We start from the raw sequence: 10,167 nt of genomic DNA, 5'->3' as shown, positions 1-10,167 counted from the left end.
CCTGGACCTGGCACTGGCTGCGAGTCTCTCCGGCTTTCTGGGTCCCGGTAGCTTGCTCGCTGTGTGACCCTCCGCAAGTGTGCACACTTCTCTGAGCCTCAGCGGCCTCTGGCAAAATGGTAGAGAACATAAGAGCTGTAAGACAAACTAGGAGCGGCACAGAGTACCGCTTAAGAGCGAGGACTCGAGTCCTCACTCTGCCACCAGATAACATCGGTAATCTAGCGATAATGATAGTACCACCTCATAGGTTTGTTATGAAGATTAAGTGAGTTAATATTTGTAAAGTGTTTAGAACAGCGTCTGTTATGTGGTAAGTGGTATTTAAGTATTTGTTAGACAGACTACGGGAGGTCTTGCTCCGGGATTTTCTCCCGTCCCCTCTCCACCCCCACATTCCTGTTTCTAAGCCAGGCCTTGCTTTAGCACAGGCTGGGCCCTTTGCCTGCAAAACCATACCCATCTCTTCTCTGGACTTTAATATCAACTCCTCTGTGACGCCTTCCTCTACGCCTGACAGTACAAGTGAATCTATGATAACAGGTAAGTGTGAAAAATATGAATGGTAACACAGGAGACCTTGGGTTTGAACGAGCTCAATTGTATACCAGACCTCGTGTGATCCTAGACAAGATGCTGGCCCAAGAGATTCTGTTTTCTTCTGGGTAAAACGGGATGAAAACCACCACCAACTTCATGTGTAATCATGAGAGTTACAACGTGCAGGTAAGCTTGTGAAGTTCTTGGCACATGCTGACTTGAGGTAAGTCGCCCTTTAGTGGTAGTATTATTTCACCTTATTTCATCTGATTTCACCTCGTTTTCTCTTCTAGACCTGTGTCTCACTTGAGACACAGTGAAGGGAAAGACCCCTAGTCCAAAGATCTGGACAAAATCCAGACTTTAGACTGAGGGCCCCTTTCCCTATGGAGAGTGCCTGGGAGAGGCTACTTTCTGTTGGGAGGGAGGAGCCTGAGCTGACCACATGACCCCTGGAGTCCTCCATCTGGGCTGTGGGTCCAGTGCTGGCCAAGAGGCCACCCTGGTTGGGCAAGGAGCCCTGGAAGGGGAGCCCTTCTGGGCACACCTCTGCCCATAAGCTCCTATTTCAATGGTCTCCCAGCTGCTCAGCCTGGAAAGCTTGGGGCCACCTCTCCTCGTCTGATGCCAAGGGCCCCTAGTCCTGTTGATTTCATCTTCTGTACCACCCTAGCCTCCTTCCCTTCCTGCTGTCTGTAGCGCCTCCAACACATCTGGTCTCACCTCCTCTAGTGCTGACCTCACTCTCCTGTTGGTATGTCCAAGAGGAAACAGGGTCCAGCCTGGCCAGCCAGGTCCCTGGGGCACCAGTTTACAGGCTCAGCCTCACCCCTCACACCAGCACTTTCTACATCTGTACCCTTGCTCAGATTGTTTTCTCTGCCTAACTCCCTCCACCCCCACCTCACCAAGCCAAAATGCTTCTGGTGACACAAAGCACCCCTGGAACAGGGCCCCCTCCAGCAAGTGTCCCTGAGTCCTCCAGGAGGGAACTCTTCTCTCCTTTACCTTTTGGTGCTTCTTAGTGTGCTGCTCTTCCCGTCCGTCTCCTCGCAGACTGATCACCTTGAAGATGGCTTCTGTAGCTGAGACACACAGGTGAAGGAGTGAAGGAAGAAGGCAGGAATGAGTGAGCAGATGAGCTGCTAGTCTGCCAGTTTCCTGCCAACACCAGCGTCTCCTTAAGGCCCTGTTCAGTTTCGTCACTTCCCTGCTCAAAGTCTCTCCATAGCTCCCTGTCTCCTAGCACATCCAGTCTGCTGTGTATGTCTCTTCCCAGCTCTGGGTATGCCCCACTCAGCCCATGGGTCACACTCATCATCACCCTTTCCTTCTCTAAGCTGGCCCTGTGCTGGCTATTTCCCCCAGGGACAGAGGCAGGCTCCTGGAGCTCTCAAACTGGAGAGGATGCAAGAGGGGTGATGCACAGCACCAATAGCAAGTTGGGTGGACGGGGATAAGAATGGGTATGAGCAGAACTCGTACCACAGAGAAAGGTGAGGAAGTAAAGGGAGCTTTAAGGAAGGGAGAGGGCGTGCTGAGCAGGGTATAGCAGGCTGAATATAGGTTCACCAGGTGGGTCAGAGGGAAGGCCGTTCTTGGCAGAGGGAAGAACATGTGCAAAGACAGTAGACAGGCAGAGTAATTGCTGAAGAGGAGAAAGAATCTAGAGTCTAGACACTCAGAGACAGATGGGGAGCCCTGAATTCAGACTCCTGAGTCCCAGCTCTGCTATTTACATGCCAAATATCACTGAGTAAATCCCTTCTTTCTGAGCCTCGAGACCCACATCAGTAAAATAGGTGTAACAACCCCTTCCTTGGTTGACCAGAGGAAAAACGGATGTGTATAAAAGTTTATCCAAATAAACGGTACTAATGCATGATGTCAGAAATTCAATCAAAGCCCCTTACTACGGTCAGGGTGGGACTTGAAGATGGAACAGAGTGGCCAGAAAAACAGCTTTACCTTCGCCCCACCGCACCATACTTGCCCAAATAGACTCCCATTATCTGCTTGAAATTTCCGATTCTAGATGTTCTGTCTCGGTGAAAGTTTTATGATCCCTAGAGGGTACTGTATCAAGGTAAATTCAACAGAAGCTATTGACACTGATGAAATATTAGATTCTCAGGTGGGATAGTTTGGTTTTTGGGTGGCTGAGTCCTGGGAAACAGGATTTAACTCCAGCCAGGGAGCGGTCACCAGAGAAAGCCAAGGAAGAGAGCCTGGAAGGTTGGAATGCCTGGGAAGACAGGAGCAAATGCCCCAGGGGAGTCCTGAAAGTGCAGTTTAAGCCAGAAAGCCAGGCTAAATAGCGCCTGGGGCTGGAGCGGAAGGGGTTGGAAGGGAGAGGAGAGGAAGATGAGGGAATTCAAGTGAGAGAAGTTAAGGAGGTGGGGTCAAACGCCAGGTATAAGGCTGTATTCAGTGGGCAGTGGGGAGCCATGGAGGGTTTTTGAGCAGGAAAGGACCTGAGGAAAGCTCAGCCTCCCCTCAAGCCTACCCTATCCTGGGGCTTTAAAGTGGAGTGTAAGGATGCCCCCCTCCCCAAGCTGCGCTCACACTGGAAGCTTTGTTCCCTGGATGCTACCTTTAGCCCAGGAAGGAACTCGGACTTTTTGATTCCAAGCACTTCTAGCCCTAGCCAGTCAGGAAAAGAGCTCCCTGGAGCTGGCGGGGCGGTGCCAGGTGGCCAGGCGGATGCTGGCGGTCTGGTGCGTGCCTGCATGCACACTTCTGGTCTCCAGCGGCGCTGTGCGCTGTGCGGGGGCAGTCCCAGCAGCCCCGGAGTCTGCAGTGAGTAAGACTACCCGGGAAAGAGTTTTTTTTGTTTGTTTGTTTGGTTGATTGGTTTTTTTCGCCTTTAAAGGCAAGCGTTCCTGGCAGCCAGAAGAAAAAAAATGCTTTGTTGAGTCAGCTGTAGCTGATTCAAGTTGGTGCTGGCGGGGCTGGGGCTGGGATGGGAGAGCCCCGATCCATAGGAGGTTCTGCCCCACACAGTCTCCCAGGCTGTGGGTAAACACGGCGGTGGACTCCTGGAAGGCCTGACAGGCCAGGCGGGACAGTTCTGTGTGCTTAATATTTTCCTTCTGACTTGCTCACCTGTTCCAACCACCTGCTCTCAGAGAAGTTTTCAGCTTCCTTTCTTTATTGTTTCACCTACCCCTCTCCGGCCCTCTGCGCGCTGTCTCATTAGGGCCACCACCTGCTCACCGCTGCTGATGGGGAATATTGAAGGAACACTTGCCCCATTCTCTTCTGGGCGCCAGGCTTGTCTGTCCAGCTGCCTCCAGAACAGCCCTCTGAATGTTGCACAGGTACCTGGTCCTCACCATGTTTAAACTCCTCCTGCTCTCACACCCTTCCTGGTCCCCACTCCAGAGATGGCTCCTCTAGCCACCAAATTGCCCAAGCCAGAGATCTGACATCTTCTTTGACTCGCCTCCCTCCTTCATTCCCAATATTGAGTCAATCCTGTGGACTTTGTCCTTCCAAAACATCCCTGGACTCCATCCCCTCCTCTTCATCCCACTGGCCTTGCACTAGTTCTCCCCATTCACGCTCGCACCTGCCACCTCACTGGTCTCTCTCAAACACCCAGCCATCGCATCATTCCCTTTTTTAAATATCTTTACGTGGCTGGCAACAATGTGGCTACATCCCACAGAGATAATGTTGAGTGAAAGAAGCCACATGCAAAATGAGTGTGATTTCACGTATACAAAGTTCAAAAACAGGCAAACTTATCTATGGAATTAGAAGTCTGGATAATAGTTACCCTTGGAAGGAGGATAGTGATGGCGAGGAGGGCTGATAATCAGGGCTGGTACTAGGATGAGGCAGGCTCCACATTACTGAGATCTCCCTTTTGCCCTGAGCTTTAATATGGCTTAACATGGCCCTGTTACTAATCCTGTCTTTATGTCAAGTTTTGGTATTTTGTCATCATGGATTTTTTTGGCATTAATTTTGACTTTTAAAAAATATTGCATTAAAAGCATTAATTATCTTGATGCCTGAGCTGTGCGGCATCCCCTTCCATTTTACTCAGGAGGTGAGTTCCTCACTTGTCACATCCTAGTCCTGACCTGCTGGTTATGTTTTCTGATCAGGGTGCTGGTTACATGCGTGTGCTCAGTTGGTGAAAACTCATGAGCTGGACAATTTCAGTGTTTGCACTTTTCTGTATGCATATGATGCTTCAATTAAAAAAATTTTTTTTCACCTTAAAAAATTCTTCTGTAGTTTCAAGGAAAGGACTGTTGTCTGCTTCATGTAGCAGCCCCAGCACCAAAAAAACGGTACCTGGCACACATTGGGATGCAGTACATATTTGCTGAGTGAATGAATACAATCATATTCCAGTTAATTTAATCCCCACAGGGACTCAATGAGATAAATATTTTCCTCTCCATTTTCTAAATGAGAAAACTGAGATTCAGGGTTGTGAATTAGTTTGCCCAAGATCTCGTGGATAGTAGGTGTGAGTTCTAATACTTCGATTAAAAAAATAAACAGAAACTGACCTGCAGGACTTGCTCAGGCACCTGACCCAGCACCAGCACAAGCAGTGCACTGGGGCCTGGCTCTTATCACTGAGATGAAGTTATTTGAGCCATATCTTTCCCCAGATAATGACCTCCGTGGGATAGGGGCTCAGGCATCCTTACCTTCTCTGTGTCCAGCCAGTTACTTTGCACAGGGAAGACACTCTACATGTTTAATAAATGAATGAAGCAAAGAGTGAATAAATGAGAAGGCTGGCAGTGCTATGTGGTGCGTAGAGGACAGGTTTGCTGTGTGTCTTTAGGCTTATTACTCAGCCTTCCTAAGTCTCAATTTCCCCAGCTGTAAAATGGGAATAATATCAGTACTCCCCTCAAAGATTTGGTGATAACAAGAAGTGAGAAGTTAACTGTCAGGTGACTGGCATATAACAAATATTTGAAAAACGGGAACTATTTTTTTGTCATTTCCAGTGTTTCACATTCTCGAACCCTGATTTACTTGGGGTGGTAGGGATCTATCTCTTTCGATTTCCATATGTTGCCTTCTAGGGGTCTCCGGAGTTGGAAGGAGGGGACCTGATGCTGCCCCCAGGAGCTTTCTTCCTCTGGCCCACAGAGAGGATGAGAGCTGGAACAGTCTGCAAGTCTGGCTTTCGGGCCCAGCTCCACCCTGCCGGTGGTGCCATCTTTGAGAATTTGCTTCTTCTTTGTGGGCCTCAGTATTCTCTCTGTAAAATGGGGCTCAGAATAACCTTGACCTCGCAGGGCTCTGTGGAGGTTCAGTGGTCTATCTCAAGGCCTAGCGCACGGTTGGCCTTCCATGAAGTTTGTGCCCCAGGGTGCGAGGGAAAAGCAAGGAGGCCAGAGGCTCTCAGAGACCCTGAGAAGTCCAAGGACTGATGGGAAAAGCAAATAAATAGCCTGGGTAGGCTCCATTTTGTTCATAGAACCTTATTTCTCCTGAGAAGTGACATAATAAGGCCATTTATGCTGATGCACCTGTTTGTACAAAACACCTTCCCACATGTCATTCCTTGGGTCCTTCCTACACTTTGTGCTGAGGGCAAGACCATATTTATTCACATACCCATTGCACAGATGAGAAGACTGAGGCACACAGAGGTTAAAGCCACTTGCTTGAGATCACGCCAAAGGAGGAATTAAGTAGCAAATCGAAGGTCTGAGAGCTGGACCTCTTAACCTCTAAGTACCACCATACAGCAACTTGGAGCCAAAAGAAAGCACAGAGCTCACCTCCTGAGTGAGCTGCTATGGCCCAGTGGGCATCCGGCTATGCCCGCTCCCCCCGCCCAGCCCACACCTGGATGCCACCTGGAGTCACATGAACATTTGTCACAGAGGAGCTGGTTGACTCACTCCCTTATACTGGCGCTGACTCACACTCTAGAAGGTGAGAGAGAGCACTGGTTGAAAGCCTGGAGAAGCCCTCCCTTCCTCACCGAGGCTGGATATGAATACCCCCAAATCCACGGCGGTTTAGCTCTTAAGAAAGGGAAAGCACTGTGGGCTGGCTGGAGGCAGACATCGCTGGGCAGTGGTTTGACTCCACTCTGGGCAGTTACAGATTTGCTGGGTGACTTCAGGCAAGTCATCATCCCTTTCTAAGCCTCAATCTCTTTGGTTTCATAATGAAGGGGTTGCAACAGATGATTTCCAAGGCCCTTTACAGCATCTCCAAGGCCCTTTCAGCTCCGGATTGAGAAGACTTTTTATGTGTGTCGACAGTTTGCTATGTGCAGGTGCAGGGCTCAGTGACCAGTGTGGAATTACCCCCTTAACTCTCATAACAAATCCTAGACATACTCTTGCTATCTCGCTTCATAAAGGAGGAAACTGAGGCACAGTTTCAGAGTAATCTGCACGCAAGCAAGAGGCAAATCTGAGAAATTAAACCTCTTCTGCCCCCAGGGCTCTCATAAACTGGTCTATTCTTACCCCCTTTATCCTCTCCGACCTCAGTTTCCTCACTAAAACAATTGTTGTAAGATATACACAACATGAAATGTACCATTTTAATCATTTTTAAGTGGCATTTAGTATATTCACACTGTTGTGCAACCATCACCACTGTCCATCCCTGGAACTTTAACTCCCCTCTCCCCCTTCTCCCCAGCCCCTGCCACCGTTCTACTTTCTGTCTCTACAAATCTGACTCTAAGTACCTCATATAAACGTCCCTCATCTTTAAAAACATGATAATGATGGTCAAGGGTTATTTGATCCTTCTCGCAGTGGGCCCGGTGGCTCGACTTGGATTTAAGTTTTTATTTAGCAGCTGTGTATCCTCAGGCAGGTTGCTTCACCTCTCTGCCTCTCCCATTTCCACACCCCTAAAATTGCCCTAACGAGTCCAGTCCTGTGGGACTGTTGGGAGGATCACAGGAGACAGCGGGGAGGAAGGTGTTTGGAAAGTCCACTGCCACTTCCAGAGCTTGTTACAAATACCTTCTTCCTGAGTGCTAGGACTGGGACCCTGGCTTAGATTTGTAGGTGTGAGACCTTAGAATTGTACTCTTCAAACATTAGCAGATGAGATGACTGAGGCCTAGAGAGGTAGATATGACTTGCTTCAAGTCACACATGGAACCTTTTACAGCCGTGAGCATCTATGCCCTGAGCACAGTGCCCTGAATATGGTGGGCACCCAACGGATGTTTGCGGCTGAGGCTGGAAGGTGGAGGTCATGGTGTCGAGGAGCGGGCCTTGACTGCTTGGCCACGGAGCCCTCCCCTCAAGCAGCTTGCATTCCAGCCTGTGCACCCAGAATCGTCAAGTGGCTCATGGATGGTGCAGGGCAATATTCTATCTTGGGTTTTCTTTTTATTGGTTCCCAGAGCCCTGGCCTTGTGGCTGAGAGTCCCATCTTTCATACTTCCTCAGGGTAATGATTGCTAGGATTTTTTGATGGCAAGTATCAATACACTTAAGCCAACTTCGGCCAATAAAGGAGACTTTTTTAAGGGATACAGAGGTCTCACAAGCAGTGGCAGGGGTGCAGTCGGATGCTGAGCTTTGGACTCAGCGAGTAGACTGCCGCCAGGATGGTCTGCATCCCTCATCCTTCCTTTATTTCTCTTTCTCTTCCCAGACAGGCATGTTCTGTGCCCCATGGCAGAATATGACCACCACACAATGCCAGAATTTACCTGGGACCATTTCAACAACCCTCAAGGCTGACTTGACTGTCTTCTGGTCTTGATTCTAAGTTTCTAGATGAGACAAGCAGATCGGCTAAGTTTGGGTGAGATGTCTGTCCTGGGTTCTATTGGCTGTGATCTGGTGATGGGTCATAGAAAATAAACAAGGCTGGCAGTCCTCACCTCTGTGTGAGCGTGGGGTGGAGGAAGGATGTTTGACTCCTGGTCACATAGGCAAACATGTGCATCTGTTAAAAAGGTTATTGAATGGAGAGTTACGTTCATTGACATGGAAGGTCCAGATATTTTTAAATAGAAACAAAAAGGGTTATAGAACAGTATGTTTATCACATTTAAAAAAGTAAATATACATATGGAATATAATTGACTTTCCATATATACATGCTAAATGTTCATTGAAATGATGGGTAGTATAATTAGGGGTACTTTTATTTTCTTCTTTTGTAATAGCTGCATTTTTCTGATTTTTCTGTAATGAATGAGTATTAATTGAGTAATAATAAAATAATCACTCTTACCACACAGGGCTGCAGTGTGTGTTAACTAAGACATTTATTCAGTTATTCAATATTTATTAAGCACGTCGTATGTGATGGTGCTTGTGGAAGCTGCATAGGGGCCAGTGGTAGAGGTTCAATAGTGGGGGTCACCCAAGGCTCCGCCTTCAAAGTGCACACAACGGGACTGGGTGCTCAGACACAGGTGCTTCTGCTTTAATGATCTCTGTGCACTCTGAAAATCTAGGAAATGAAAAACAGGGTGTCTAGTGCTATAGAATAACCCCTTCAAAACTTTGTGGCTTTAAACAGTAATGATCTACTGTTTCTCATGACTTTGTGGATTGGGCACATCTGCTCCGCACGATGCAGCTGAGGTTATTCATGTAGTTGCATTCAGTGGGCTACTTGGCTGGGACCACTCGCATCCCCCTCTGTCTCCAGCAGGCCAACCTAGACTTCCCTCCAACATGATGGCTGGGGCCAAGAGGGAGCATTTCAAGAGAACAAGCCCCAGTGTGAAAAAAAACTGACCAAACCCGCTTATGTCAATCAATGCAAATCATTCTGGATCTGATTTGCTTTGCCTCTTAATCTATCATGAGCATTTTCTCTGTGAGTGAATATTCTTCCCAGCCTGATTTTTAATGGTTGACTGATAGCCAATCTTTGATTTAATCAGCCCATGTTGATGAATATTTATGTGGCTTTCATTTGTGGGCGGTTGTAAACAACTCTGTAAAGACCAACTCTGTACCAAAAACTAGGTACAAATCCTTGCAGGAGAGGGATTACAGGGTCAAAGAAGAGGGGAATTTTTAAAGCAATTGCCTTTCAAAAAATAGTACTCGTTGCACTTCTACCAGCTGTAAAGGGACCTGCCCTTTTCATGGCCCTCTGGCCAATACTGGGTATGGATTTTTAGCCCTTGTCAATTGGAGGGGTGAGAAATGGGATCTCATCTTCATCTTCAAAGTGTGAAAATTAAAAGCAGGTTGCCCAGAGCCAGATGCTTAAGAGGAATTCTTATCTTTTGCTGGAAAGCGAGACTGATAAGGCAGCACAAGGCTGTGTGGCTCTGCCCACTGACTCAGGCTGTGAGAAGGAACACAGGGCTGACAGCTGAGCTCCTGGCTGTGGAGATGAGGTCACTGTGCCCTCATAGTGCAGATCGATTGGGGCAAGCCCGCTGCTTTCCTGTCTTCTGTCTGTGGGTCTTCCGGTGGGCACAGGGCACACGACCTTGCCTGCCATGCCCGCCATCTTGACTCTGACCCTGTCCCCTCTGACCCACTCTGGAGAGCCTGGGGCTGAGATCTGGAAGCTGGCCAGCTATGACTAATGAGAGTTGTAAGAAAGGTGTGTAAAGTGGGTCCCTGAGAGCCATCCTTGGCCTTGAGCAGGCAGAGCCCTACCTCCTGGCCTCAAAAAATTCATGAG

At 48.4% G+C, this 10,167-nt stretch overlaps 1 long non-coding RNA gene across 1 annotated transcript in view; it reads left to right on the top strand.

Moving 5' to 3' along the window:
- Positions 1-10,167, top strand: part of LOC116156848 (uncharacterized) — a 96,640-nt gene that overhangs the window by 1,678 nt on the left and 84,795 nt on the right. The gene's annotated exons all lie outside the window — the stretch shown is intronic.

This window comes from Camelus dromedarius, chromosome 14 (genome assembly GCF_036321535.1).
Source record: "Camelus dromedarius isolate mCamDro1 chromosome 14, mCamDro1.pat, whole genome shotgun sequence".
In the NCBI taxonomy this organism is placed as follows: domain Eukaryota; kingdom Metazoa; phylum Chordata; class Mammalia; order Artiodactyla; family Camelidae; genus Camelus; species Camelus dromedarius.
The sequence above is the reverse complement of the archived record's forward strand: the minus strand, read 5'-3'. Positions and strand labels throughout refer to the sequence as shown.